A 27,907-nucleotide genomic window follows, 5' to 3' on the forward strand; every position below is an offset into this window, starting at 1 on the left:
GAAGAACAAAGACTCATACCTCTTCTACTGAATACCAGTATTTTCCAGGACGTCCAAAAATCTGTGTTGTATATTGTTTGAATGAATATGGATGACATTCCAACCTTCTCGGATTCTCTGTTTCTCAACTTCTTATTTCTTTCAGAAGACTCCTTTTGCCTGCCTCCTCCCCTACTTTGGCCAGATAGGTTAAATGAATAATGTCTTTAGCAGGTATCTGAGCAAGTTCCACCATATCCCAGTCCTTTAGAGAAGCTATGACTTCAAAGACTTTTGCTTTCGCTCTGTTTTAACAGTCAGACCCTTTTGTTGCAAACAAGCATGCTTCTCTATCTGCAATTAATGTCCTTTGAAGAAGTATAACATTAGCCTCTGGTCTTGTAATAAAATATGGATTTTCCAAGTTTGTTTTTGCTTATTAATGACACAGAGGTGAGTATTATCACACCTCTAGATCTCTATATCATAACTGTCCTGAATACCATTTTTTACCCACTCTTTACAATTATTTCTACTTATTATTGAAAAGGTCATTCATATGTCCCTACTTTTCATAGAAAAGGTCATTCATATGTCCCTACTTTTCATACCTTTTAACCCAGCCTCTGCAGTCACGGGCCCTCTAAGACGTCTTATTGTATTTGGATGACTCACAGCTGCCAAGTACTTACTGTTTAGTTCATGGAACAAAGACTCATGGGACATGTAGTTCCTTTGCTTTTTATCTATTTATTTTGAACCTTATGTGCTGGTGTTGAGAATAAATGCACGGAAGACAGCGTAATATTCACTTTCATGTCTTCAAAAAAATAAATCAGTATTGTTCACCATTAAACTATCTTATAAAATCCTCATTTCTGGTTAGATGTATCAAGGTCTATAGCTCCACCTGCTCCACAAACAGTGATTAATATTGTTATCCGGTGTGTTGTGCTTCTTCATTAACGAATGTTCGGTACAAGGAAGAGAGTTAAGGAAGTAATGCCTTGATTACTTACCAATAATAGTAATTAATTCTGGTTTTGCTCTTCGTTGTCCTAATGCCACGACCACCATTAACAGCTGGGGCTTGACCAAATATGGTGGGTGCTACTTTGATAGTTACACAGGAGGTCTGGGATGCCTGGTACTTTTATTAGGAAGCTTACTTTTAAAAAAAACAACAGTTATTTTGCTAAGCTGCTTTCTGTCTGGCCCGCAGTGCAAGCAAATCAAAATATGTAGTGGCAAGAACATATAGGATTTGATCTTAGAGTAATGAAAATTACTTGTAAGTAATCAGGGCATCAGTAAAACACTCTATCAGCATGTAATTAAAAATGCTCATGTATTGTTATTTAAAGAGTCTCCTTCAAAGTGCATAATGACTATGAATATCTGATGGAACAACGGATGCTGGAACCACGCATGCCTGAACAATGCGGTCGGAACAACGACCATGTTGTTACCTCAAATGTCTTTACCACGCAAGCCTTTACAACGACTTTTTGTTGTAAAGGCATGTGTGGGAGCGGCATGCGTGGTTCTACCATGCAACCCCCCCACCTGTCCTAAGGCCCAGAGTACCCCACCCCTAATACTAAAACTACCCGACCCCCACCCCTAAAACAAAAGTACCCCAGGTACAATACCACCCACCCTGACCCCGAAACCCTTCCCCGACCTCCCCTACATGCCCTAAAAACAACTGACCCCTGCCCCTAAAAACAAAACTACCCGAACCCCCACCCTCAAAAACGAATAGTATTCCGATGCCCCCACCCGCCCCTAAAAATAAAAAAAGTACCCAGATCCCCCACCTGCCCCTAAAAGCCTAACTACCCCGATCCCTCACCCCAAAAACCTAATTACGCTGATTCCCCACCCCCAAAAACAAAACTACCCTGATCCCCCCACCCCACCCCAAAAAAACTAGCTACCCGACCCTCCCCAACCTACCCCAATCCCCCACCCTCAAAAACAAAACTACCCCGACCCCCCCACCCCCAAAAACCAAACGATACTGATCCCCCTACACCATCCCCAAAAACCAAACTACCCCAATCCCCCACCCCCAAAAACCTAACTAAATGTATCCCCCACCCCCAAAAAACAAACTACCCTGCCCCAAAAATCAAAAGTACCCCGACCCCCCACCCCTAAAAACAGAACTGTCCTGATCCCCCCGCCCCACCCCTAAAAAAACAAACTACCCCGACCTCCCACCCCGCCCCAAGCCCTTCATCCACTGCCACCCCTAAAAACTACCCCCAACCATGCCTCGACCCCACTTACCTGACTGCGTCCTCTCCGATGCACTCTCCCTTAATCACACATGTGCGTTGTTCTGCACAAGCGTGGTTAAGGCAGGGGAAAATGGGAGTTGTTCACGCAAGCGTAGTTCCGCTTGCATTAACAACGTAATGGTTGTTGACTATTACTAGCATGAGGTAAAAGTCTTACATCACCGTCTTTTGGAGGTCTGGCCCTGATTTAACACCCAATTGGTATTTTGAAAAATGAACCATGGCTTGCACTGACCAGATAACTCATTCAGGCCAATGTTCTTAAATGAAAGGTGGAGTTGGAGTCAGACCGGCCTTTCCATGTACCAGGACCCATGCTGAGGGACAAAACTCCTTGTAGAGTTTTGGAAGCTGCGCCGGGCCTCATCTTGTATCTTCCTAGCTCCCCTTCTGACCCCCCAGCCCCGTAAACCTGACAATATGTTACGGCGCTACAGATTTCCCACTGTCCCTGCTGCCCAATGGGTCCACCCAAGGTCAAGTGATGCTCCCGCCTCCCCACTCCAGGCCTTTGGGTGACAGGCAGTTGGTGGCAGCCGATTCTAGGTACAAGGGCACTTGCTCCTGTATCACTCTTTGGCATCTGCCCTATATAACTGGTGTAGTCCCCATTAATGAGGTCCTTATTTTCCCCTATGTTGTAGGGTTTGCTGTTTGCAATGTGTCCCGTATGTTTCACTTATGTTGTGGGTGAATTTTGACCTAAATAGGTTACACTAAATGCCTGCCCAAGATGGTTGTTACGGTCCAGAGGGTCTTATTTATTTGCCTGCATAATGAGACAACGTGCACGTGTACATTTCTGACAGAGTGAGCAATGTATATCTGTTTTTGCATGCTAGACTTGAGCTTCCTTTATAGCTTCCCTGTGTTGTTTTGAGCATTGCCTTGCAGTCTACAGATCTTAACGTACAGCAAGCGCAGTGCAGGCGAAACCTAAAAATTACGAGACATTTTCCAAGAGCGGTGTAGGTGAAACCGAATGAAGAACCTCTGCTTTAAAGAATTGATTTGTTGAACAAATAGTCAAAGTAGCTGCAATTAAATGTGACCAGCAGAGGGCAGACTTGAGCTGCTTTCGGTACAATTCATAGAAATTTGCCTGAAGAGTATTTATAAAGCGCTCTTCACTTCAGAGAAGGTGTTCCACAGCCTGATTAAAAAGCGTGAGATGCTGATGCTCAAATAGCAAAAAATAAACATCGACCAACACCTGCCTTAAGTTATGAAGAAATTCCTTCCTTATAAAGCAGGTGTCAGCAGTCTGTTTCAAAGTTTCCTTGAATACAGAGTCACCATCCCTCAGTGGCGCTGGTGACCTTTAAAGGTGGTGGGGTGTAATCCTTCGATCGAATTCCAATGAGCTTCTTCTTGAAGTGTCCTCTCACACTTTCTTGCACTAAGGGCCTCTTTTACAAAGATTTGGCATAAAGCAGTGCCCAAATGGCAGGAAAATGCACGTATCTACGAGATACGCTGCACTCCTGTCCTTTCAGCCAGCGCGGTGCACAATTTGTTACCTTATGCCAAAGCAGGCACCCTTCCACCATGCAAGGTGTCTGTGTTGTTGGCAGGATTGCTTTTGTGCAGGAAGGTACACCTTCCCGTGCAAAAACAATCCATGGAGGTGTTTTCCTCAATCTAGGTGTGCTGCAGCGCACATGGAAAGAGGGAAAAACGAGAATTGAAAACATTTCTCCTCGTTACACCTGCTCTGGAGAGGCATATGGGTTTGGTGCTGCCCCAGGTTTACGTGACTTTGTACATCTGGGGCAGTGTGAAAATCCATGGGTGTTGCATGGTACACCCGCTGCAGCGCCCATGGGACACCTCCTTGCTGTAGAGTCAGGCAACGCGGTGCTTTGGGGTATGTAGACTCCATATCTATGAGGTCATGCAAAGCCATGCAGCGTGTCTTTGTGACCCCCCTCATAGTTATGACGGAGAGGCCCGCACCACTGGAGCATCTGAAAAAGTGACGTTCCGGTGGTGCAGCCCCCTTGTAAACAACCCCCTACGTTTAATGTCTCACTTTGACTCACTCAGTCTCACTCTGTCTTACTACTTCATTCAGTCTCACTCATTCTATTCTGACCCATTCAGTCTCACTCAGTCCCACTCATTCTGAATTACTCAGCCTTACTGTGACTCAGTCTCCTACACATTAGCACTCAATTACACTCACTGTCATTTTCCTTCACTCACTCACATTCATTCTCACACATACTCGTCCTCACTGTCACTCATTCTCACTCACTCCTTCATTGACTCTCTCTGACTTTAACTCACGTGCATAGTCACACAGACACGCTCACAGTACTGGAATAGCGTAGACGGCCTAACTGCACTTGTGTCATCAACCAAACAATGTCACTAGCTGCCTTTGTGTGTTGCTGGATTGGAAGCGTGTGTGCATTTTATTTTTATTATACCAAGAGTGAATAATTATTCACTCAATAAAAATGCACCACAAAACAAGGAGAGTGTAGTGTAGCTGTGGAGCCCATAAAGGAGAGCTGCCACTGGTCCAGGGACACTGTTCCATCAAACCAATCCATCCACTCAATCAACCATCCTTTCACTAATCCACCCCCTTTCACCCACCCATTCATCCATCCTTTGGCTCATCCATCCATCCTTTTGTTCATCCATCCACCCTCCCGCTCCATCTCTCCAGCCTTTCATTCCATCCATCATCCTCCCTTTGACTCATCCATCTATCCACTTCGCCCCATCCATCCATCCATCTACCCATTCACTCAGCCATCCATCCTTTCACTCATTAATCCATCTATCCATCCATTCATCCATCCATCCATCAATTCACCCTTTCACTCATCCATTCTGGCTGACTCTACTTATCCACTCAGCTATCCACATAAAATACAGATCTGTTCTTTGCAACAGCAATATTAATTCTCTACGATACCTTAGGGCGAGTGAAAACTGCCACTAGACAAAACTCAGATCTTTCCCTCTAACAGGAACATTAGCCATAAGAGTTATCTAGACATTTTTATTGTACCCTGAAAGCTGGACACACAATGAAGGCTGCAGCAGGTGTTTTTAAATCATAAGTTATTGCTAAACACAGCACCGCCCTGAGGTCAGTGCCCCCTCTCCAGGGCAGTGCCCCGCACAGCTGCACGGTCACACCGCCCCATAGCTGGCCTTGCTCGTGGCTCCCGTGCTGCTGGGTGATGAAGAAAGCATGCTGTTGAGATGAAAAGGAATTCTTTACACCAAAAAGGAAGAAAAGAGGTGCAGGTGTGGATGATATTTTGGAGTATGGTGGGTGCATCAGCTGAAATGCAGAAAGACAGCATTGCAGCTCAGGACAAAATCCTAGCTGGATGCTGTTGGAAAGGTAACAGTAGCAGTGGGATCTCGTCTTGGGAGGGTGGAAGAGAAGTTGGCTCGTTTTGAGGCATGCATGAAGGAGTTGAGTGCCAAACTCCTGGCAGCAGAGAACTGCTCAGCAGCTTGGAGGGAGAGCTGGGGAAGCAGTCAGATTTTGAAAATAGGGCAACTGGGTCTCTGATGACTTGAAATAACAGGGTTGAATTGTCTGATGGTCCAAATTAGTGTGTTAGGAACTCTGTTGATACTGTGAATGAATGACAGGGTTTTATAAAGCGCACGGACACTCAAAGGGGTGTCCCGGCATGAAGACAAAAAGCTAAGGCGACCAACGAGCCTTCCAACTAAGATGAAAAATATGGGTTTTAAGAGTCTTGCGGAAAGACTGCTCCTGAGAAAACATGCAAAGAGAAAAAGGTAGCCGATTCTGCTCGCCACGGGCTATCACCGTGAAGGAGTGGTGATGCAAAGCAGAGGATGAGCGCAGAGCTCTAGCAGGGAAATAGTGCTTGAATCTCGAAAACAGATATTGCGGTCCTTGCTGATAGAAAGCCCGATGTAAAATAGCAAGGGCTTTAAAAAGATTCTCACCAGAGTATTTGCACAAGGGAGTTTAGCACCTGAACTTCAGTACCAGGTCTCCAGTCACATCCTGCCTGGACACAAGTGCACATTTACAACCAGTGACACCTGGTCACTCACCTCTAGATTGATCATTTCACCTGTCAAGGCCTGCATGAAGATATGCAAGGCACCACCTACTCCTCCTAACGGGACAAGGGCAAAACTGCGCAGTGGCAGACTCAAAGTTTCAGTGGCTGCTGTTTGCCCCCACACTTTCCCCACTTTACGAGGAGTGGGGAAAGGGCGGGGTGACTGGCTGATTGGCATGTAGGGCTTGCAGGGTTTAAGCCTTGAGCGCCTGTTGCCACCTTTATCTGTGATGCTTTAAACGTCACAGATGGGGGAGGCAACGAGGCATGCCAGGGGCCTGAGGCCAGGGCTGGGGGTGTCACCATCCCTGGATAATCTCTCTGATGGCTGGTGGAGGTGCTGTTGTGTGCATGCGCCAGCCATTAGCCAGTGTTACAACAAGCTGTCTCAGGCAGCTCCTGGACGGTATTTTTTAGTGTACCAAGACTGAATAATAGGTGATTATTCACAATTGGTGTAAAAATATGAAAATTGTCCAGAAAACAAGGACGTAACCCTGGAGCCCTTGAAGGAGAGCTGTTGCTGCCATCCCTCCCAACCACATAGCTGCCAAGTTTTCAGAATGGTTACGTGTGACATTTCCATCTTTCCAGGGTGTGTATATATGACTTTCATTGCCTTACGTGTGTTGGAGCGTAAAATTTAGAAATGCTTTTAAGGACCACACGTCATCTGAAGGTGAGAATTTATTTCTTATCTTTGACAGCCTAACATAGAAAGCAGCACTGATACACATATTAAATGTGCTGTTTTCATTTTCTGGTGGTCGCAATTCTGGCTTCCTTATTAAATAACATGTTAGTGAAATATAACTGATGTTAAAGTATAATTTAGACTGTAGATTAATTATGTCTTGAAACAAATTTAGTTTAATGTGTGATTTACGAGTTTGAAGATACATGCATAAGTGAAATAGTTGCACTTCTTTGTCACATTTACTGAAATGTACTGACAAAGTTATCATTTAAAGTAAAATGTATTGCTTATACTAATGAAGTATTAATATTGGAGTTCATAAGTTTATATTTTACATGATTTATTACATTGAAATGATTAACTGTAATGCAATTGATTTTCTTATGCTAGCCTAAATGAGACCTGCAGAGCTTGTATTTTTCAGTTATGTAAAAGTGATGAATTATTGTTCTTTCTAATTTTTTCTCTAGGTTCCGTTCTCACGAGAAGCTTTGTGAGCAGCAAATAGGTTTATTGTTCAATTGCAAAGAGACTTTTAGTTTAGTGGCCTTGAAAGGAACAACCTGGCCTGTAGACTTAACATGAAATAAAATGTTGCCATCACTGCACGGAGTCACACAGATGAAAGATGGTTCTCAGGGAAAGTCTGAGAATTTGATGGACTGTTGCAACTTCAAGAACACCTGTTGCCGATGATTGGATGATGCCCCTTTTGCGTGACCTGGCACCATCAATCCAGTGAATCAACATGATTTATGTGTTTTAAATTAGGGACAGACTTTAAAAATTTAGATCAGACCCTCATTAGACCCTCAGATCCTCATCAGATTTTTAGATCCTCTTCTTCACTCTCTTTGCATCCTGCCTGACAGAATTGTGCTGCTGATCCAGCCGATGATGAAGAATCCCTTAATGTTGTTCCTTAGAGAGGTACACCCATCTCAGCTGATTGTCATAGCCCCTTGACATGTCCCTTTTTATAGAATAGAATCTATCAAACTGTCTGTCACTCTTTTTATTTTTCTAGCTAGTCTTCTGTAGTCCATATATTTTCTCAAATTATTTTTGTCTCCTTTTGTATTTTTGCCTGCATGTGTCTGCCCCATGCATGCATTTCCAAATTTGGTTAGCAGATGGGACAACTTGTCTCCAGCCTACAATTTCATACTCTGCTTAATTGAACTTGATAAATGTTGATAAAATCGGACCTACGATATATTTCTTCATCTCAGATCATTTCCTTAATGAGATGCATGATTCTTCTTGAAAGCCTAATTGTGCTAATGCTAATTCGTTTGAACTTGTTTCACCGCTTTGGGCAGGCTATGGTGCTTATATACCTTTATAATTTGATCTCATGCACTGTCTTTATGACACTAACTTTGTGGCTGTAAAATAAGGCTTTGAACTTTATTCCTGGTTGGAATTTTCCTCCGTTGGCCACATAGATCATGGTGTCTAAAATGTTGGGGTGGTGTTGATGTAAATTTGTGTATTTTTCACCACACTTCTTTCTAGGTCAAAAGGCCTGTCAATCTTGGTGAAGCATTTGATTCCTGCGAAGGATGAAAACACAATTTATTACGTGTGTTAAAAAGCAAATATATAGAAGTAATGAGATAAACTACATACCTTAACAAATGTTGCCTTCTACTTCTTCCCCTATGCTGCAGAGTTGGCTGCTGCCTTGCACCTACATCATGGCATGTCAAGGCATTTATTGAACTGTGACAAGTCAGTGGCATAACAAAACTTGAGGGGGGGGCCTGCAAACATGGAAGGGGTCCCTCTCCTCAGCCCACTACCTACCACTTGTGGTGAGGGGGCCCCTCTAGCTCGAGTGCATCCCTGCACCATAGGGGCTGCGGGGCTTATGTTACGCCACTGGGACAAGTGTCTCTCTATGGCCAAATAAAGTCTGTGCCCTCATTGTTCAATTGTGACTTTTAGTAGTGGCTTTTTAGGCAGCATCACAGTGAATTCTGGAATTTGTGATGATATAGGGTTTAGATACAAAGTTAGGCTGTTTAAATTGTTACATGCCAGTAGTATTATTGTTCAATGGGCTGCCTGCTTTGATTTGTTTTTTTAAGTTTAGAGGGGTAGGATAAAACAAATATCTTTACTGTGAAGGGGGAGATTGTTGGTTTATAAGCATTATTTATAGATGGACTACTAATTGTCTCGTAATGCAAAATCTGCATACTTCCACTCCAAACTTTCAAAAAGTTTGCCACTGCCCTACTGGAAATCATTGATCTCAAGGCATCCAGGTGGAGGACTAATTATGATCACAAGTCACATTGATGGTGAAAGGCTAGGATTGCCGAAGCTGGGGGGCGGCAGGGAGCAGGGTTTTTAAGTGGCCAGCTGCTATCTATTTTAATGTTTGTAGCTTCCAGCTGGGGCCAAGGGATGGGTCACCAGAAGGACTCTAACCCACTTACTTGCAGAGGGCTGCAAACCTGGAGACAGATGAAGCAGTTGTCCGACTGGGCAGCAGCTCTCTGTGTCTGGGAGGTGCTCTGAGGCACAGAGCAGGGCCACAGGACTTGGAAAACATGCGACCTGCCAGAGAGCACGACCTTATAAACAAATTAAAAGCTCTTTGAGTGCTTAGTACTCTAGGGCTGGCCAAGCCACTGCAGTCATGTAGCCTCTATGGTCACCAAAATCATTTTGTTCCAGTCTGCTCTTTACTCACATTTGTACCATTTATTTTAAACAATAATATTGGGTTCCATTTTATTCAAGACGGCTGTATGAGTTGCAGTCTATGTAAATAATATTAAGTTGATCTTGGGAAGAAAACATTTTTTAAATGTCATATCTTGTCATACAAGCGAGTTGGGCCACCCAACACCTTCCTTACTGCCTGCTGCTGGAAAGAGGTGAGAGCGACGGGATTCCTCTCCCCATGGTGCTGCAAAATCATCCTGCCACATGGTGTCCACTCGATCACCTCCACACAGTACACCTTGAGGGGTCACTCCGCATTGTCTTGGACTTGATTTAAAAAAGAACAGTTGATGGACGGACCAATGTCAAACATTCACCCCTAGTCACAGATCTGGGCTTAAATCCATTGTTTTTTTGCTCACCACGCCATTCCAGTTTAGACCCAGCCATATGTAAATAAATCTTGTCCGTGCTCCCCCATGGGAACAGTCCAGCCCAAACTGCCCGGCCAGGTCCTCCCTAGACTGGAAATAAGCATTCTGGGTCCCGTTTTAGGGTATCACTCCTCATCAACTCACCTCTCTCACTCACAGAACTCACCTACATCCTAAACATGCCCATCTCCACAGCTACCTTCCCAAACTAATGGAACCACACAGAAGTCCAACCCCTCTTGAAGAAGCCTTTGGTTGACCCCAGTGACCTCAAAAACTACTGTCCGATTTCCCTCCTTCCATTCCCCGCGAAGGTGCTTGAAAAAGCCATCAACAAGCAACTCACTGGCTACTTGGAACTCAACCAACTACTTGACTCATCCCAATTCGGATTCATTGCAAACCACAGCACAGAGCCTGCGCTGATTGTTGCCACAGAGGAAATAAGGGCTTTCCTTGACCGTGGAGAAGCAGTCACCCTGATCCTCATAGACCCCTCTGCTGAGTTCAACACTGTACCGTACCTCCCCTCCCTTTGGTGACAACTCCCACATTTGGGATCACAGCTGGTGGCCTGGGGAACTAGGAACCACACCAACAACCCAGGGGCGCAATCTTGGCATAATCCTTGACAGCCAAGTGACCATGAAACACCAAGTCAATACAGTCGCCTCAACATGCTTCCACTTCCTCTGCAAGCTCTGCAAGATTTTCAGATGGATCCCCACCAGCTCCAGAAAACCATCATACAGGCCCTTGTCTCCAGCCGCCTCAATTACTGCAACGCCCTCTGCACTGGACTGCCCACCCAACTTCTCAGGAGACTTCAGACCATACAAAACACTCCAGCTAGGCTCACTCTGGAACTACCTAAACGGACTCACATCACCCCCACCTCAAAACCTCCATTGGCTCCCAATCCAGAAGAGATGCCTGTTCAAGACCCTCACGCATGCGTTCAAAGCTCTATACGATCAAGGACCAGTCTATCTCAACTGTCGCATCAGCTTCCACCAGCCCAAAAGACCCCCACATTCTTGCATTTTGGCCCTTGCACACATCCCCCAAAGTCACTCCAGAGGCAGATCTTTCTCCTACACCCCCAACAAGGCCTGGAGCTCCCTACCTCTCCACCTCTGAACAGCACCAATATTGACAGAGTTCTAAAAGAAGCTGAAGACCTGACTTTTCAACAGAGAGAAGGCACCATAGGACCCCGATGCCCTCAGGTGTGATAGCATGTGTTCTACAAACTACTGATTGATCAGCCAGGCAAGCTTCAATCTGGTGGGATAGTGAGCACGGGACCCACATCTGGGCATACCCTTCCCACTTGGGGTGACAAATGCAAAAAGAATAGATGATGGATGGAATGCTGAACAATGTCAATTATTCACCCCCAGTCACAGATATGGGCCTAAATCCATTGCATTTTAGCTTGCCACACCATTCCATTTTGGACCCAGCCATATGCAAATCAGTCTTGACCCTGCTCTCCATGGGAACAGTCCAGCCTGAACTGCCAGGCCAGGTCCTTCCTAGACTGGAAACAAGCACCCTGGACCGGTTTCGGGATATTGCCCTCATCAACCCGGCTAGCTTTAATCCAGTGGCAAACCAAGCACAGGACACACGTCTGGGCATACCCTTCCCACTTGGTGAGACAATTACACTCATGTCCACTGCTGCACCCCTACCCGCTCCACTTGGCAGTGTTTAGTTGCTCAATAACTAATGCATTCATGCAATAGTTTCACTCATGTGTTAGTTCTACATTTTCACAAATGTGGCCTTCCAACTCTAGTTTCCAAGACTGAACCCGAAGAAAAAGAATGTGCAATCAGCTCTACTCAGAGAAGAAGTGCTAGAGACGGTGCTGCTTATGGCTCCACAAATTGAACACCATGACCAGGATCTAAATCACCCCATAAGTCACCAAAATTACTGTATAAATATTGCAACTGAATGAATGAAAGGATGATTAAACTTATCAGTGAATAAACTAGAATTTATAAAGTTTGGTGCAGTCCTCATAAGGTATTGATAAATGAAGTGGTACATAAAAAATGCTTATTGTAACAACCAGGTGTAGGCCAGTGGATTCACCATCCACAAATAGAGGTTTTCCACCTTAGTATACGACGGACAACCATGTAATTATTATCTATGAAACACTCAGAAACCATCGGTATACTGTAAACTGCATCATCGTGCATCATCCTCACCTCCATCACATGCTTATTTTCAGACTTTGTTGGTCCCATTTGTGGAAACCGGTAGTATAAAGGGCCTCACAAAGAAGAGCCTCAGCACACTTACCTAAGTTTTACTTTAGCAGTGCTACTCAGCCTGCATGATAGCGCAGTGTGTTATGAATCTGTGCACAGCCAGCAGATCATAACCTCAGTTCCCACTGGTGCAGACTAAAAGTACTACCCATACACGGCCCATAAAATGAGTGACATGGAGCACAATAAATAGAAAGGAAAGCATACCAAACTAAAAACTTTAGCGCTGTATAAGAGGAGCTAAACTTCACCATTCAACCAGTCCCTCTAAATCTCAGTTGCCTACCATTTGTGGCCTTCATTTCTTGCCCCTTGCCTTCTCCTGGCAGGAGGGAGCTGACCTGGAGGTTCTGTGCAAACAATTAAAAACATGAAAAATGCAGATTAAACCACCAGAACTCACAGTATTAAGTCGGTAAGTTAAGAGAGGATGAATGAATGAAGTGAAGGAGATGAGCCTTTATATCAGGGGAAGAGAGTTCCAATATTTAGGTGTTAGTAGGGAGAAGGGTTGTGGGGTGCGCGTTGAACAACAATGGTAAAACAAGGATTTGTAATGCAATATGTCTAGCATTTGCCTGAGCTAGAGCTATTGGCATTGTAAATTCTATACTGGACTTTTCTTGCCACATAAATTGGTCAACCCTGCCTCATAATTTCATCTTTTCCTGCCATATAATTCCAGTGGCCCTGCATATAACTAAAGCACTTCCATTTACTTCCCTCCTCTATCTGCAGCAAAAACGCAAATGTTGTCATTTAGCAGCCTCATTTAAATCTGCCATGCTAATTCCAATAGAATACACTTTCATCACCCCACCATCAGAGTGGCTGGCTAGCTAATACACTTCCCCAAAAAAGATACAAGACAGCCACAGGGGAGAAATAAACTAGAAGGGCCACCCAAACATAGCAGAAGTGTTCAAACAGTCATTGTGTAATAAGGATGTTAAGTTAGTCTGAATCATGGTCATAATTGTAATAAGGAGAGATTATTAAAGCATATACAATTATCATATAAACCTTAATTAGAAATAAACTTTTGGCATTAGACTGTAATGCTCAAAACAGCCCCTAGAGAGCACCATAACAAAAATATAATTTGTAAGAAACATGCTCATTGAACTATATTGTTAGCCCCCAGAGAGCATAACCCCATGAAAAAAACAGGAGAAAGTAATGCAGTGTAACCATAGACTCATCCCCTAGAGGACGTATTTAGGGCTAGCATGCCTACTCCAATGATATTACAAACAAGGGCCTATATTTATGGAAAGTTAGCGCCGCCTTAGCTTCATTTTGTTATGCTAAAGTGAAGCTAACATAACTCCATATTTAGATTTTGACGCTAGACCAGTCTTGCATCAAAATATCTGAGTTAACGCCATTTTCAGGTCGCGCCAACCCACCTTGCATCTCATTGCGAGAATGATATGCAAGGTAGGCGTTCCCTTTCTAAAAATGACCCTTGCCCCAGCGCCATATTTATCTCATGACACTAAAACGAGGCGCACCTAGGAGGCGGACCTAAAGAATGGCGCTATGCCTGATTAGCATCAAAATTGAACACCTGTTCAGACCAAGAGTTAAAGTGCTGGTAGGCCCATTTTCATGGGGAAATACCATTGAATGGGCACATAAATGCCCACCCCAACCCCCAGCATCCCCACCACCCACACCACAGGGGCACTACTGGAGGAGGGAGCCCATCCCAGGTAAGTGTACGTGTGTTGTGTGCTACTGAAGGCCCCTTACATGGGGCCCCCTGGCTGGTACTGGGTCTGTTGGGGTTGTCCTGGGGACACTGGTCCCCCCCATAGTAGGCATTGGGGTTGTGGTAATGACTCCCGTCTATACTTAGACAGGAGTCATTTTTTGGCTGCTTGTGCGTAATAAAATGATGCTAGGCTGACTAGCGGCAGATATTTTGCCGCTAATTAGCCAACCGTCATTTTTGACCCACTAGCTCCATTTCCCCTAACGCCATCCATTACCGGCTAGTGCCTTTTTTTGAGACACTAACCATTCTTTAACGCCATTGTGTGTCTACTTTTGAATATGGTGCATGGATGACATTAGGAAATGGCATTATCTTGCGTTAAAAAAAATGGCGCACAAATGAGCTAGCGCAGTTGTGCTTCATTTTTCATAAATATGGGCCAAGGCCTTTAAAACAAAACATCTCCCAGCTGTAAAACAAAAGTTCTAGCCATAAGAAAGCTTAAAAGACACTGAATGGTGACAGGGGTTATTATTTTGGGGTCCCCACTAACATATCGTCGGGACCCAGAGATGATGTAGACAGAGAGAGCGATTTGCAGGTGGACCCATTGTCCTAGGACCAGCACAGTTATAAGCAAAAATGTTTTGTAAAAGTAATGCTCTGCAAAGCATTATGAGGTGATGTTTCCAAGTGCAGTAAATATTGTACTACCAGCTCTGCCGCTGTGTTGGGGAGCCGCTTTCACTTTCAGAATTTCTGTTTTACGTAAAGCATTTACCAATTTCAAGTGTTTTAAGAGGATAGCCACAAGAAATGACTCTAATTAGGTAACTGTGAACAATGAGACCAGCACTCCAATACCACTGATCGAGTGTACGCTGTTGTGCCTGTTTGTGCTGTGAGCGAGATGGCCGCCATGCATCAAGTGACTTTTGAAAAGCAAGCCCAGGAATAAATTAAAGTGATGGACGTGAGGTGGGCGTGTCTAAAAGCCCACAATACTTACAACAGGTCAAAGCGCTTGTATGCTCGACCTAAAAAGAGATCCAGAGCAAAGAGTGCGTGTAGTAACATGGGGAGGAATAGCAGTGCACAGTTAAGGAGTACTGAAAAAAATGTAAAATGATTAAACAAATGCATGATTGAATAAACAAGCATGAGCTCTCGTGAACAGGTTTTATATCTGATGTGTTTTTATTTTTTCGTGCTCTCTCAGATGCAAAAATGCTCCACATATGCAGCCCCTAGAGGTAACCATTTAACTTCCTGTTCAATAAAATGGAGAGTAATGCTTTCCACTGGATACATGTGTACTAATTAAAGTAAATCAAACATAAAAAGGTGACAGGAGGAATGCTTGCAATAAGTCTAATCACTGCCAATTGATCGGATCAGTATTCCAAACCATCATTCTTTCGCCCTACATGCCACCTCAAATTAGACCGAGCATTACTGTAGCTCTTGAGCACTAACTTGATAGGTTGAGTGATCTTGTGAGAGCGAGGTGGATCCAAAGAACAGTGTTGCCAAAAACTTTCAAAGACTGAGCCGGTCTGAACGCAGTTCTGCACCCCTAACCCAACCAGTCCCCTGGGGAAAGGAGAATGGAATTTATGAGAAAAGAGAGACATTCTCCTGTCTGCCTGTCCACTTTTACACATATCTAAGTTGCTGCGTTGCCTTACACTAAGTCAGGGAGGCATTCCATGGGTGTTGCAGTGGGTTTTTCCATGCAACACCCAGGGGTTTTGATGCATTCTCATATTTACAAGAATCTTTAAACCTGGGAATGCATCAATATCTCATGCCTTCCCAGGGGAGATGCAAAGAGAAGAAATATTTTTCTCCTCGTTTTTTCCTCTTTCTATATGTACTGCACTCTGCACGCACATAGAAAGGGGAAAAAGCCTTTATGGATTGATTTTGTGCAGGAAGGTGTTCCTTCCTGTACAAAAATAATCCTGTCTGTGACACAGGCATCTTTGCATCATGGTGCAAGGGGGCCTCCATTGGCACTAGTCAACCCATTGTGAACCAGCGCAGAGGAAGAGGACAGAAATGTGCTGTATCTTGTAGATACAGTGCATTACTGCCCTTTCACTGTGGTACAGAGCAGCACAGCAAGATCTCTTGCTGCACTGCCCTGCACCATGGGACTTGTAAATAAGCCCTTATCATAATTATTTTCTATAGGACGACAGTCAAAATGACTATATCTCAAAGATTGCCTTTCTGGCATAAAAAGAAGTTAGTCCAGTGAATGTATAGATAGAGGTATAACATCATCATCAAAAGTTCTGGATTCGATTATAGAAATAAAACCATAAAAGAGTTAAATATAATACAGAACAAATGCCTTGCATCAAAAAAGTGAGGTCCATTAACACTGATAAATATACGTTAAGTTAGACTTGGTTGTCAAACTAGTAATTTGGGAGAAATCAACAAGCAACATGCAAGTGATAACCATTCATGGCTTAGCCTTATGTAAAAAAAGCATCCCGGTAACAGTTGTAAACATATATATTAAGTCCTCTCAAGGAAAGAAACAGATGATGGTTAAATCTATTTTGACCTTGAAGAAGGAGTTTGTTTTTTACGAACATCCAGCTCATGAATATGTGATGGCAGGATATTTTAACATTAGTCAGCTTGTTCAGGAAACAGGGCCCTGTCAAGATCCAGTAAGATCAGTTTTAGAAACTTTCTTTAAAGCATATGATCTTAGAACGACGGACTGCAGCAGCATAGCAGTGGGCACGCCCATTCCAACTTTTAGAAATACATCCACAATAGACTGTGGTGGTCATTACAACCCTGGCGGTCGGTGTTAAAGCGGCGGTAAAACCGCAAACAGGCCAGCGGAAAAAAATGGAATCACGACCGTGGCGGAAACCGCCAACAAAGACAGCCACTTTAACACTCAGACCGCCACGGCAGTACAAACAAACAGTGCGGCGGTAACCGCCAACAGACAGGTGGAGTACAATGTACCGCCCACAGTATCACAACCTACCAATCCACCACCTTTTCCGGGGTGGATTCCCCGCAAACAAAAAAACAGCGGAAACAGGACTTCGAAGGGAAAACGCTCACCTCTACACACCCCACGAGGAATCTGGACGCCATGGACCCCGAACTCCAGATCCTGCCAGCCCTTATCTTCTTGCTCCTCTACCAGGAGCACGAACGCCTGCGGGGAAGACCACGGTGAGTACTGCACCTACGACACAGGGGAGGGGGGAGGGAAAAAACAGGGACACACAGACGCAATACGCAACACCCCCACCCCCACACTCACCCACTACAACACACACACTAATACATATTGATGCATTACAGTTACACCCCCCAACCTCCTCTGGAAGAATGCAAAGACAAAAGGAAATGAGTGTAACCATCGTAATATATTAAAATCCAGGACGCAAAAATATATATATACTATAAACAAAATATTCACCAAGAATAGTAGTCCAGGTAGTGCTCCATTGAAGTCCGTGGAACACTGGACCCACACGATATGGGCGAGGCCCACACTCAATCCCCGACCATGACGGAGACAACACTGCAGGAGTATCAGATAGCACCAAAACAGGCACCTCAGGGGGAAGGGAAAGGGGCGCACCTCAGCTGGTTGAGTGCAGGACGCCAAATCCACGAGGGAGCCACATGCCCACTGTTCCATCCTGGGGAGTGCAAAGCCACAGTCTCTCAAGTCTCTACAGTGGGTGGGTTGCCCACTGTTCCATCCTGGGGAGTGCAAAGCCACAGTCTCTCAAGTCTAACAAGTGGGTGGGTTGCCCACTGTTCCATCCTGGGGAGTGCAAAGCCACAGTCTCTCAAGTGGATGCCTTTCTCCACTGGTTCTGGAGGGGGCTTTGTGCCCAGAGTGCTTCATCCTGCCAAGGACAGAGGTAGTGGATGTGATACTCCACTGGTTCTGGAGGGGGCTTTGTGCCCAGAGTGCTTCATCCTTCCAAGGACTGAGGTAGTGGATGTGAATCTTCACTGGTTCTGGAGGGGGCTTGGTGCCCAGAGTGCTAAATCCTGCTCGTGATGGACTCAGTAGCGTCAGTGCCCTTGGCACCCGTGGGCCAACGGTGCTAGTGGCGGCAGTGCCCTGTTCAGCGGTGCTAGTGGCGGCGGTGCCCTGTTCAGCGGTGCTTGTGGCGGCGGTGCCCTGTTCAGCGGTGCTAGTGGCGGCGGTGCCCTGTTCAGCGGTGCTAGTGGCGGCGGTGCCCTGTTCAGCGGTGCTAGTGGCGGCGGTGCCCTGTTCAGCGGTGCTAGTGGCGGCTGTGCCCTGTTCAGCGGTGCTAGTGGCGGCTGTGCCCTGTTCAGCGGTGCTAGTGGCGGCTGTGCCCTGTTCAGCGGTGCTAGTGGCGGCTGTGCCCTGTTCAGCGGTGCTAGTGGCGGCTGTGCCCTGTTCAGCGGTGCTAGTGGCGGCTGTGCCCTGTTCAGCGGTGCTAGTGGCGGAGGTGCCCTGTTCAGCGGTGCTAGTGGCGGAGGTGCCCTGTTCAGCGGTGCTAGTGGCGGAGGTGCCCTGTTCAGCGGTGCTAGTGGCGGAGGTGCCATGTTCAGCGGTGCTAGTGGCGGAGGTGCCATGTTCAGCGGTGCTAGTGGCGGAGGTGCCCTGTTCAGCTGTCCTTGTTGCAGTGACTCAGCTGCTGGCGGTCCTGTCTGGCCCAGGTGCTGGCGGTCCTGTCTGGCCCAGCGGGGCTGGTGCTGGCGGTCCTGTCTGGCCCAGCGGGGCTGGTGCTGGCGGTCCTGTCTGGCCCAGCGGGGCTGGTGCTGCCGGGCCTGTCTGGCCCAGCGGGGCTGGTGCTGGCGGGCCTGTCTGGCCCAGCGGGGCTGGTGCTGGCGGGCCTGTCTGGCCCAGCGGGGCTGGTGCTGCCGGGCCTGTCTGGCCCAGCGGGGCTGGTGCTGCCGGGCCTGTCTGGCCCAGCGGGGCTGGTGCTGCCGGGCCTGTCTGGCCCAGCGGGGCTGGTGCTGCCGGGCCTGTCTGGCCCAGCGGGGCTGGTGCTGCCGGGCCTGTCTGGCCCAGCGGGGCTGGTGCTGCCGGGCCTGTCTGGCCCAGCGGAGCTGGTGCTGGCGGTCCTGAATGGCCCAGCGGGGCTGGTGCTGGCGGAGGCCTCCTGGGCAGCTGTGCCGGTGGCGTTTTCTGGGCAGCAGGGCTGGTGCTGGCGGTGGCCTCCTGGGCAGCGGGGCTGGTGCTGGCGGTGGCCTCCTGGGCAGCGGGGATGGTGCTGGCGGTGGCCTCCTGGGCAGCGGGGATGGTGCTGGCGGTGGCCTCCTGGGCAGCGGGGATGGTGCTGGCGGTGGCCTCCTGGGCAGCGGGGATGGTGCTGGCGGTGGCCTCCTGGGCAGCGGGGATGGTGCTGGCGGTGGCCTCCTGGGCAGCGGGGATGATGGCGGTGGCCTCCTGGGCAGCAGGGCTGGTGCTGGCGGAGGCCTCCTGGGCAGCAGGGCTGGTGATGGCGGTGGCCTCCTGGGCAGCGGGGATGATGGCGGTGGCCTCCTGGGCAGCGGGGATGATGGCGGTGGCCTCCTGGGCAGCGGGGATGATGGCGGTGGCCTCCTGGGCAGCAGGGCTGGTGGTGGTGGCCTCCTGGGCAGCGGGGCTGGTGGCGGTCTTCTCCGCCGTGCTGCTCTTCCCAGCCTTGCTGACTTTCTTGTGGCCCTTCCCCACCTTGCAAGGTGTCGCAGCTGAATCCACACTCCCACCTGTATCCCTGGGAGCGGCTTTGGTGGCTGGAGTCTTCCCCCTCTCCCGCCGGGCACTGGCCAACTTTTGATGCTTGACAGGTGGGGGACTGTCCGTGCTGTGGCTCTTTGCCACACTGGCTGCCCTGGTGGCCGGTGCACTCTAGATTCCGGTGACTACAGGCACCACTGGTCATGGAGATATTGTGGCTGAGGTGCTAGGTTGGGACCTGGAGAGTCGGGTCCTAGGAGATGCACGGGGTGGGGGAGGTGTGGGAAAGAGGTCAAGGTTGGACAGGAAAAGTTTTTGGGTAACACTGGGATGGGTAGCTAGAGGGGGTTTGGGAGTGGAGGAAGAGGTTGTGGTTGTAGGAAGTGTTCGTTTGGTGACTGTGGGTGAAGGTGCATGCGCTGGAGGCTGTTGTAAGGTGGATGGCTGTTGAGTGGGTGTGTGCCTGCGTTTGTGTATCTTGGTAGGGGGCGTCACAGACACACTGGGAGGGGACACAGGGTACGTGTGAATGGCAGTGGGGGTGGTGACTGCACGTGAGCGGGGTGTGGTGGTGGATGAGCGGGTGATGGAAGTAGTGGCTGTAGATGTAGTGCATGCAGGTGTGAGTGTAGACGAGACAGGGAGGGAGGAGGGAGACGAGGAGGAGGGGGACACAGTGGAGGCAGTGGATGTTGGTGTGTCTGCATGTGTGTGATGCTTGCTTGAGTGCTTTTGGGATGTGTGGTGCTTATGTTTGCCAGAGCTTCCCTTGTGTGTTGACGTGTGTGCATGCTGGTCTGATGGTGTGCTCGGGATAGGCTGAGGTAGAGGGGATTGGGTCTGGGTGGAGGAAGTTGGAGGGGGGAGGCTAGAGACAGGGACAATGGCTGCCATCAGTGCTGAGGCCAGAGTCTGAAAAGCTCACTGAAGGGCCGCCTGACCAGAATGAATGCCCTCCAGGAATGCATTTGTTTGTTGCAACTGCCTTTCTACACCCTGGATGGCATTCAAAATGGTAGACTGCCCAACAGTGAGGGACCGGAGGAGGTCAATGGCCTCCTCACTGAGGGCAGCAGGGGTGACTGGGGCAAGGGCTGAGGTGCCTGGTGCAAAGGTGATGCCCACCCTCCTGGGTGAGCGGGCACGGTGGCGGCTGTACCTGTAGATGCGGGGGCACAGATGTTGCCGCCACCACAAGGGAGCTCCCATCAGAGGACAAGTCTGTGTCACTGGTGTCGGCTCCTGTCCCCGCCGTGGAGCTCCCCTCGCCCTCCGTCCCACTGGTGAACTCTGAGTCCGTAGTGCCGCCCTCCAGGGCCGTGTGGGATGCAGCTCCCTCCTGCTCCGGTGCCACTGCTCCTCCGCCTGATGATGCTAATGCACACAAGAACAGGGAGACCACAAAAAGGGGGGACGACGACAGAAGAAAGACATGTTGAGTGCATGCATTACCGCTACCGTTGGCAGATACGACAGACACAGAAGCCCCCTGCACTACGCCGCAGACTTGGCCTCCACTGTTCAATCCCTGGGACATGGCCTACAAGGCTATGGACGACATCTGCACACCTGGATGACACAGGAGCCTAGCTAGGTGTCAAGCGCCCATCCAACTCCAGGTATGCCACCGCCAGGATCCTGAACATCAGGGGGGGTCATGGTGCGACGGGCACCCCTCCCACGTTGGGAGGCCATCCCCAGCTGGGCCTCCGCCGTCTTCTTGCTCCAGCGGCGAATGTCCTCCCATCTCTTACGGCAGTGGATGCTCCGTCTGTGGTAGACCCCCAGGGTCCGGACGTCCTTGGCGATGGCACGCCAAATATATTTTTTCGGGTGGGCGCTGACCTACATGAATTGTACAGGGGGAAAAGAAAAGTTATTACCAAATGCACGGTCACAGTCATTGGCCCCCATCCCTAACCTTGCCATGATGCACATGCACTCACCGTCGTTTCATGCACTCCTCAATCTCCCCCCACCCCCATCTTTCATCCACCCCACTCCACCCAGGCATAGCCCATACAGCATGCTCCCAGTGTATTTACCTGTTTGTCTGGAGGACCGTAGAGTAGCGTGTACTGGGGGAGGACCCCATCCACGAGTTTCTCCAACTCCTCTGTTGTGAAGGCAGGGGCCCTTTCCCCAGACGCACGAGCCATTGTCTCTTCCAGACCGAGGTCACAGCAGCACTTGCAGTGTAGGTCCTCTCCTACCGAAGATCAGGTATCGAGTGATTGAACAGATAGAAAATAGAGGTCACGTCCGCGGTGGTGCGCTGGCGTACATAGTCATTGGCTCCTGGGACCCATAGGGTCCAATGTGAACCAATGCAGCATTGCACCGCTGTCTTCGACCACCTACCGCGACGGTGTACAACGCCAGCGCAGTTACCTCACATCCCATTGTCCCACTTTACAGGTCAGGCAGCCGCCATCTCAGGGGCCCACATGGCTTAATTTTTAACTGCGTCACACATACCTAGGCCTTGCCTCAACACTCATACAGGCCAAATATCGGATTATGATTCGTGTTCTGTGTGAGCTGTGCGTACGTACCTCTGGGTTGGTTGCCTCTGTGCTCGCTGTTGTCCTTCATAGGCACCGTGCGCTGGGACATGTGAGGAGATGGCAGCATCCTCCGGTGTACAGACCGCTGGTGGACCTGTCGACAATGGAGGAAAGACGTGATCATCACCTACAGGCTTGACCGTGCCACAATCCTGGAACTGTGTGCCCAGCTGGAGCCAGACCTGATGTCAGCTATCTGCCATCCCACAGGAATCCCCCCTCAAGTGCAGGTGCTGTCAGTACTCCATTTCCTTGCAAGTGGGTCATTTCAAACAACAGTGGCCATAGCATCAGGGATGTCCCAGCCTATGTTTTCCAACGTGTTGTCCAGAGTGTTGTCTGATCTGCTGAAACACATGTGGAGCTACATTGTTTTCCCTCAGGTGGAGGATTTGCCTACAGTGAAAGGAGACTTCTATGCCCTGGGACATATCCCCAACATCATAGGTGCCATTGATGGGACCCATGTGGCTTTGGTAACCCCCCGCAGGAGTGAAAAGGTGTACAAAAACCGGAAGAGTTATCATTCCATGAATGTGCAGACGGTGTGTTTGGCAGACCAGTACATCTCCCATGTTAATGCCAAGTTCCCTGGCTCAGTGCATGACGCTTACATTCAGAGGAATAGCAGCATCCCTTATGTGATGGGTCAACTCCAGAGGCACCGTGTGTGGCTATTAGGTGAGCACCTGGAAGCAAGTCTGTGGGAATGGTTGTCTGGGCCTGGGGATATCCCTACAGGTCAGTGCGTGTCTAACAGTTGTCCCTCGCCATTTGCAGGTGACTCTGGTTACCCCAACCTGTTATGGCTACTGACCCCAGTGAGGAATCCCAGGACAAGGGCAGAGGAACGCTACAATGAGGCCCATGGGCGAACTCGGCAGATAATAGAGCGGACCTTCGGCCTCCTGAAGACGAGGTTCAGGTGCCTCCATATGACAGGTGGATCCCTATTCTACTCAACAAAGAAGGTGTGCCAGATCATCGTGGCCTGCTGTATGCTTCACAACGTAGCTTTGCGACGACAGGTGCCTTTTCTGCAGGAGGATGGTCCAGATGGCGGTGTTGTTGCAGCTGTGGAGCCTGTGGACAGTGAAGACGAGGAAGCAGAAGAAGAGGACATAGACAACAGGAACTTGGTGATCCTGCAATATTTCCAGGGAGCCACAGGTAAGAATACAAACCTGCCTACTACATGTGCTTTAACACTACTACCTCTCTACTGTCTGTCGTTTTCACCCAGTGTATGGTCACTGAGTTGTCACTTTCCCTTACGATTTCACAGATGTGGGTCCCACTGTGTGACATCTGCTTTGTTTCCTCATGGACTAGAGCTGTGTGACATAGGTATGTTGACATTACATATGAAAGAGCACTTTGACACTGTAATTGCTAATACACTATTTCGAAATCACAGACTGACTCCAGGTAGTTTTGTGCTTCAAGGGTGTTTATTTAAGTGCTCAATATTGGTGGGGGTTGGAAAATGGTGAGGGGTGATGGTGGAGGAATGTTCATGGCAGAGTCCAGTCTATTAGTCTCACAGGTGCATTGCCCAAATGGGCATAGGAAGTGGAGCTGGGGCAGTTTGAGGATGGACAGGGTGACAAAGTGGGACAGACAGATGACATTCAGGTGGTCTCATTTCTTGGCGGGGGTCTTGGCATCGTTCTCTGTCTTTGTCCTGGATCTCAGGGACCGCTTGCGGGGTGGTTCTCCCTCTGCAGGGGGTGGGGTGCTGGTGTGGTGGTCCTGTGGCGGTGCTTCCTGTCCACTAGCGCCGGCAGAGGTGGTGGGCAGTTCATCGTCCAGGCTAGTGTCAGGGGCCCCTTGTTGTGCCTCAGAGTCCCTCCTGGTGTGGAGTACTTCCTTCAGCACCCCTACGATGGTGCCTAGGGTGGAATTGTTGGCTCCGAGTTCCTCCCTGAAGCCCAAATATTGTTCCTCCTGCAGGCGCTGGGTCTCCTGAAACTTGGCCAGTACCGTTGCCATCGTCTCCTGGGAGCGGTGGTAGGCTCCCATGAAATTGGAGAGGGCCTCATGGAGAGTGGGTTCCCCATGGCCTGTCCTCCCCCTGTCGCACAGCAGCCCTCCCAATTCCCCTGTGTTCCTGGGCCTCCGTCCCCTGGACAGTGTGCCCACTACCACTGGCCCCAGGTCCCTGGTGTTGTTGGGATGGTGGGTTAGCCTGGGTTGCCTGTAGTGGTGGACACACTGCTGATTGACGTGTCCTGGGGACAGAGGTATGGGCCCGCTGGGTGGGTGCTGTGCTGGTGTTTCCAGAGGGGGGGAAGCTCTGTAGTGGCCTGTGACTGTGTGAGGGGAACTGACTGTCCCGAGGTCCCCGATGGACCAGGCTGGTCATCTAGATCCAGTTGGACAGAGCTGCTGTCATCACTGTGGGCCTCTTCTGTTGGTGGTGTGGACATGTGTGGACCCTCCTGTCCGGTGACATTGGGTAGGGGTCCTGCAGGGGTATAAAAGGATGTTTATTACATCTGTGTGTGCCATGGTGTGCAATGGGTGGGTGACTGTGTACCCCAGTGCTTGCATTCCTGTGTGGGACCTTGTGTGATGGTGGTTTAGGGGGGGTGTATGGGTATGTTCAGTGGCCATGCTTTGGTGATGGGTGTCCATGCTTTGGTGTTGCATGCAGGGCTTGGTGTTGGGATGGGTGGTTTGTGATGTTGGGACATTTGTGAGGAGTTGGAGTGATGGGGGTGAGGGTGAGGGTGGGGGTATGTGATGGCAGGCAGGTAGGGTGGGATGTAATAGTTAAGATTTGACTTACCAGAGTGCATTCCTCCATCTACTCCTGCGAGGCCCTCAGGATGCAGAATCGCCAAGACCTGCTCCTCCCATGTTGTTAGTTGTGGGGGAGGAGGTGGGGGTCCGCCGCCAGTCTGCTGAACCGCAAGGTGGTGTCTTGAGACCACGGAACGCACCTTCCCCCATAGGTTGTTCCACCTCTTCCTGATGTCATCCCGATTTCTTGGGTGCTGTACCACTGCGTTGACCCTGTCCACTATTCTGCGCCATAGCTCCATCTTCCTAGCTATGGAGGTGTGCTGCACCTGTGATCCGAATAGCTGTGGCTCTACCCGGACGATTTCCTCCACCATGACCCTGAGCTCCTCCTCAGAGAACCTGGGGTGTCTTTGCCGTGCCATGGGGTGGTGTGGGCGATGTGTGGGGTGGTGTGTGTAGTGATAAGTGGGGTGATATTTAGCGTTGTGTTATGTGAGGTGCGTGGAAGTTCCTGGGGTGATGGTATTGTGTGCTTGTGGATGCTTGGTATTTTGTGGTGTCTCTCTCTGGCCTTCTCTCGGTAATTGTGGTCGTAGGGGTTTGTGGGTGATGTGGGTGTGTGTTTTATATTGTAATGGGTGTGTGGGAGTGGTGTGTGTATGTGTATCAGGTATGTGTATTTCAAATGGTCCAATGTGGCTGTGTTTTGTAAATGTGTGCGTATTTTGAGCGCGGCGGTGCCTACTGCCAATAGAATACCACGGTTGAAAGACCACCACGTGGATTCATGTGTCGTGATAGTGTGGGCGTATTTCTGTTGGCGTGACGCTGGAGGTTTTGTTTTCGCCAGTTTATCACTGACCTTTGGTGTGGCAGACTTGTGTGGGTGTCTGAATTTTGGCGAATTCCGAGCTGTGGGTCATAATAGCTGTGGCTGATTTCTGCGGCCGCAGCGGTATGTTGGCGGTCTTCTGCACGGCGGTAAGCGGCTTTTACCGCCAATGTTGTAATGACCACCTATATCTTTTTAAACCCAGCATTGATGTGTAGATGCTCAAGCCACAAGGTGATTATTAGAACTGAAAGTGACCATAACCCAGTGGTAATAGAAGTTGATCTTGACGGAATGAGACATGAACCCTATAAAGCAAGCAGCCGTCAACTTATTGCAGTCTTTTGCCCATTCACAAAACAAATTAAATGGAGCGCAGACTGCAAAACAAAATATGAGGCATTGAAGCAGGCTAACGGCCCAATAAAATTTCAACTTGGGGCAGGCTAGATAACTGACCAATGGAGCCATGTGCTCAAGAACCTTCAAGCTCACCTTTGCAATAGAGCGCAGGCTGGCCACACCGGGGGCAAAAAACAAAGGATGGGCAAGATTCCAGCAACCAAGGAATGTATGCAGACCAAAAGGAAGTGCCGGCTGGTAGAAAGGCGCTACAAGAGGAACAAAACCCCTGCAATGGAAGTCCTAAGGAGGCTGTCACGGAAAGAGTACAAAAGAGCACTATGATCATTGAAGGTAATGGAGACTGAAGAATGCTGGAATCGCTTGGTTACGCTGCTGCCATCTAATAAAAGGAGAAAATTCTGGGACTGTATCAACTCTCCACTATATGCATACAAAACCACTTCTAATGTGATCTCTGCCAGTGATTGGTAAAAGCATGTGGGAAATCTTTATGCAGACCAAAGTATGCAGAGGCTCAAGAACTCGCTGGCTGGTACCACGAAGCAGATGGGTTAGATGATAAGACATTAACAGTCACTATTAAAACTGTGTAAATGGTCATTGGTAACAGGAGGCGAGATGGGGCTCCTGGCCCCAATGGCCTTCCAAGGAGCATATTCAGAGACGATCAAGTTTATTGGACCGAACCTCTGACCGCCCTATTTAATGACTGTTTACACTTCTCAGTGGTTCCAGAGGCCTGGAAAGGCTCAATACTTCAACCCATTTACAACAAAAAGGGCTACTACCTGACCTGAAAATTAGAGGCCGATAGCCTTATTATATGTAGATGGCAAAGCTTACGCAAGTGTCTTGCTTCAAGAGCTAGAAAGCGGATTATCAGCAAATTATATCATTCCCTCATACCAAACTGGCTTCAGACCCAGTTCTTCTACTTTAGATAATGTCCTTGCACTTTCATATCTAGGTCAAAGATCTAGGTCTCACCCGCTCTTTGCATGTTTTATTAATTACAATGCAGCTTTCGATGGAGTGGTGCGCCACTTCATTTGGAAGAAACTGGCAACCTGGGGGATACCAAGGAAACTGCTTACATCAATAATGGAACTATACTCCGATACTTGGGTGCGAATAAAAATTACAAATACACATGTAACCAGGAAGATCCTTACCAACAAAGGTTTAAAGCAGGGCTGTGTTATTGCCACCACCCTTTTTATTTTATACACAGCAGATCTGGGTGCGGAGTTGCTTAGAGGAAATACGTTCCCTACGAGACTGGGACAATCTGTGCTCCCCATAATCCAATACGTGGATGACTTGATCTGGCTCGCCCAAACTCGGATTGGGCTAAAAAGTGGTCTAGACATATTGCACAACTACAATTAAAGAAATGCAGCAAAAGCAAATGCAGCAAAAACCAAAGTCCTGGTCTTTGGCTGCCAGGTCAAAAAACATCAAAGAACATGGAAACTTGGACCACTAAGCATAGAGATGGAAGATAAATATCACCACCTTGGAGT

Source organism: Pleurodeles waltl, chromosome 8 (genome assembly GCF_031143425.1).
Source record: "Pleurodeles waltl isolate 20211129_DDA chromosome 8, aPleWal1.hap1.20221129, whole genome shotgun sequence".
Lineage (NCBI taxonomy): Eukaryota > Metazoa > Chordata > Amphibia > Caudata > Salamandridae > Pleurodeles > Pleurodeles waltl.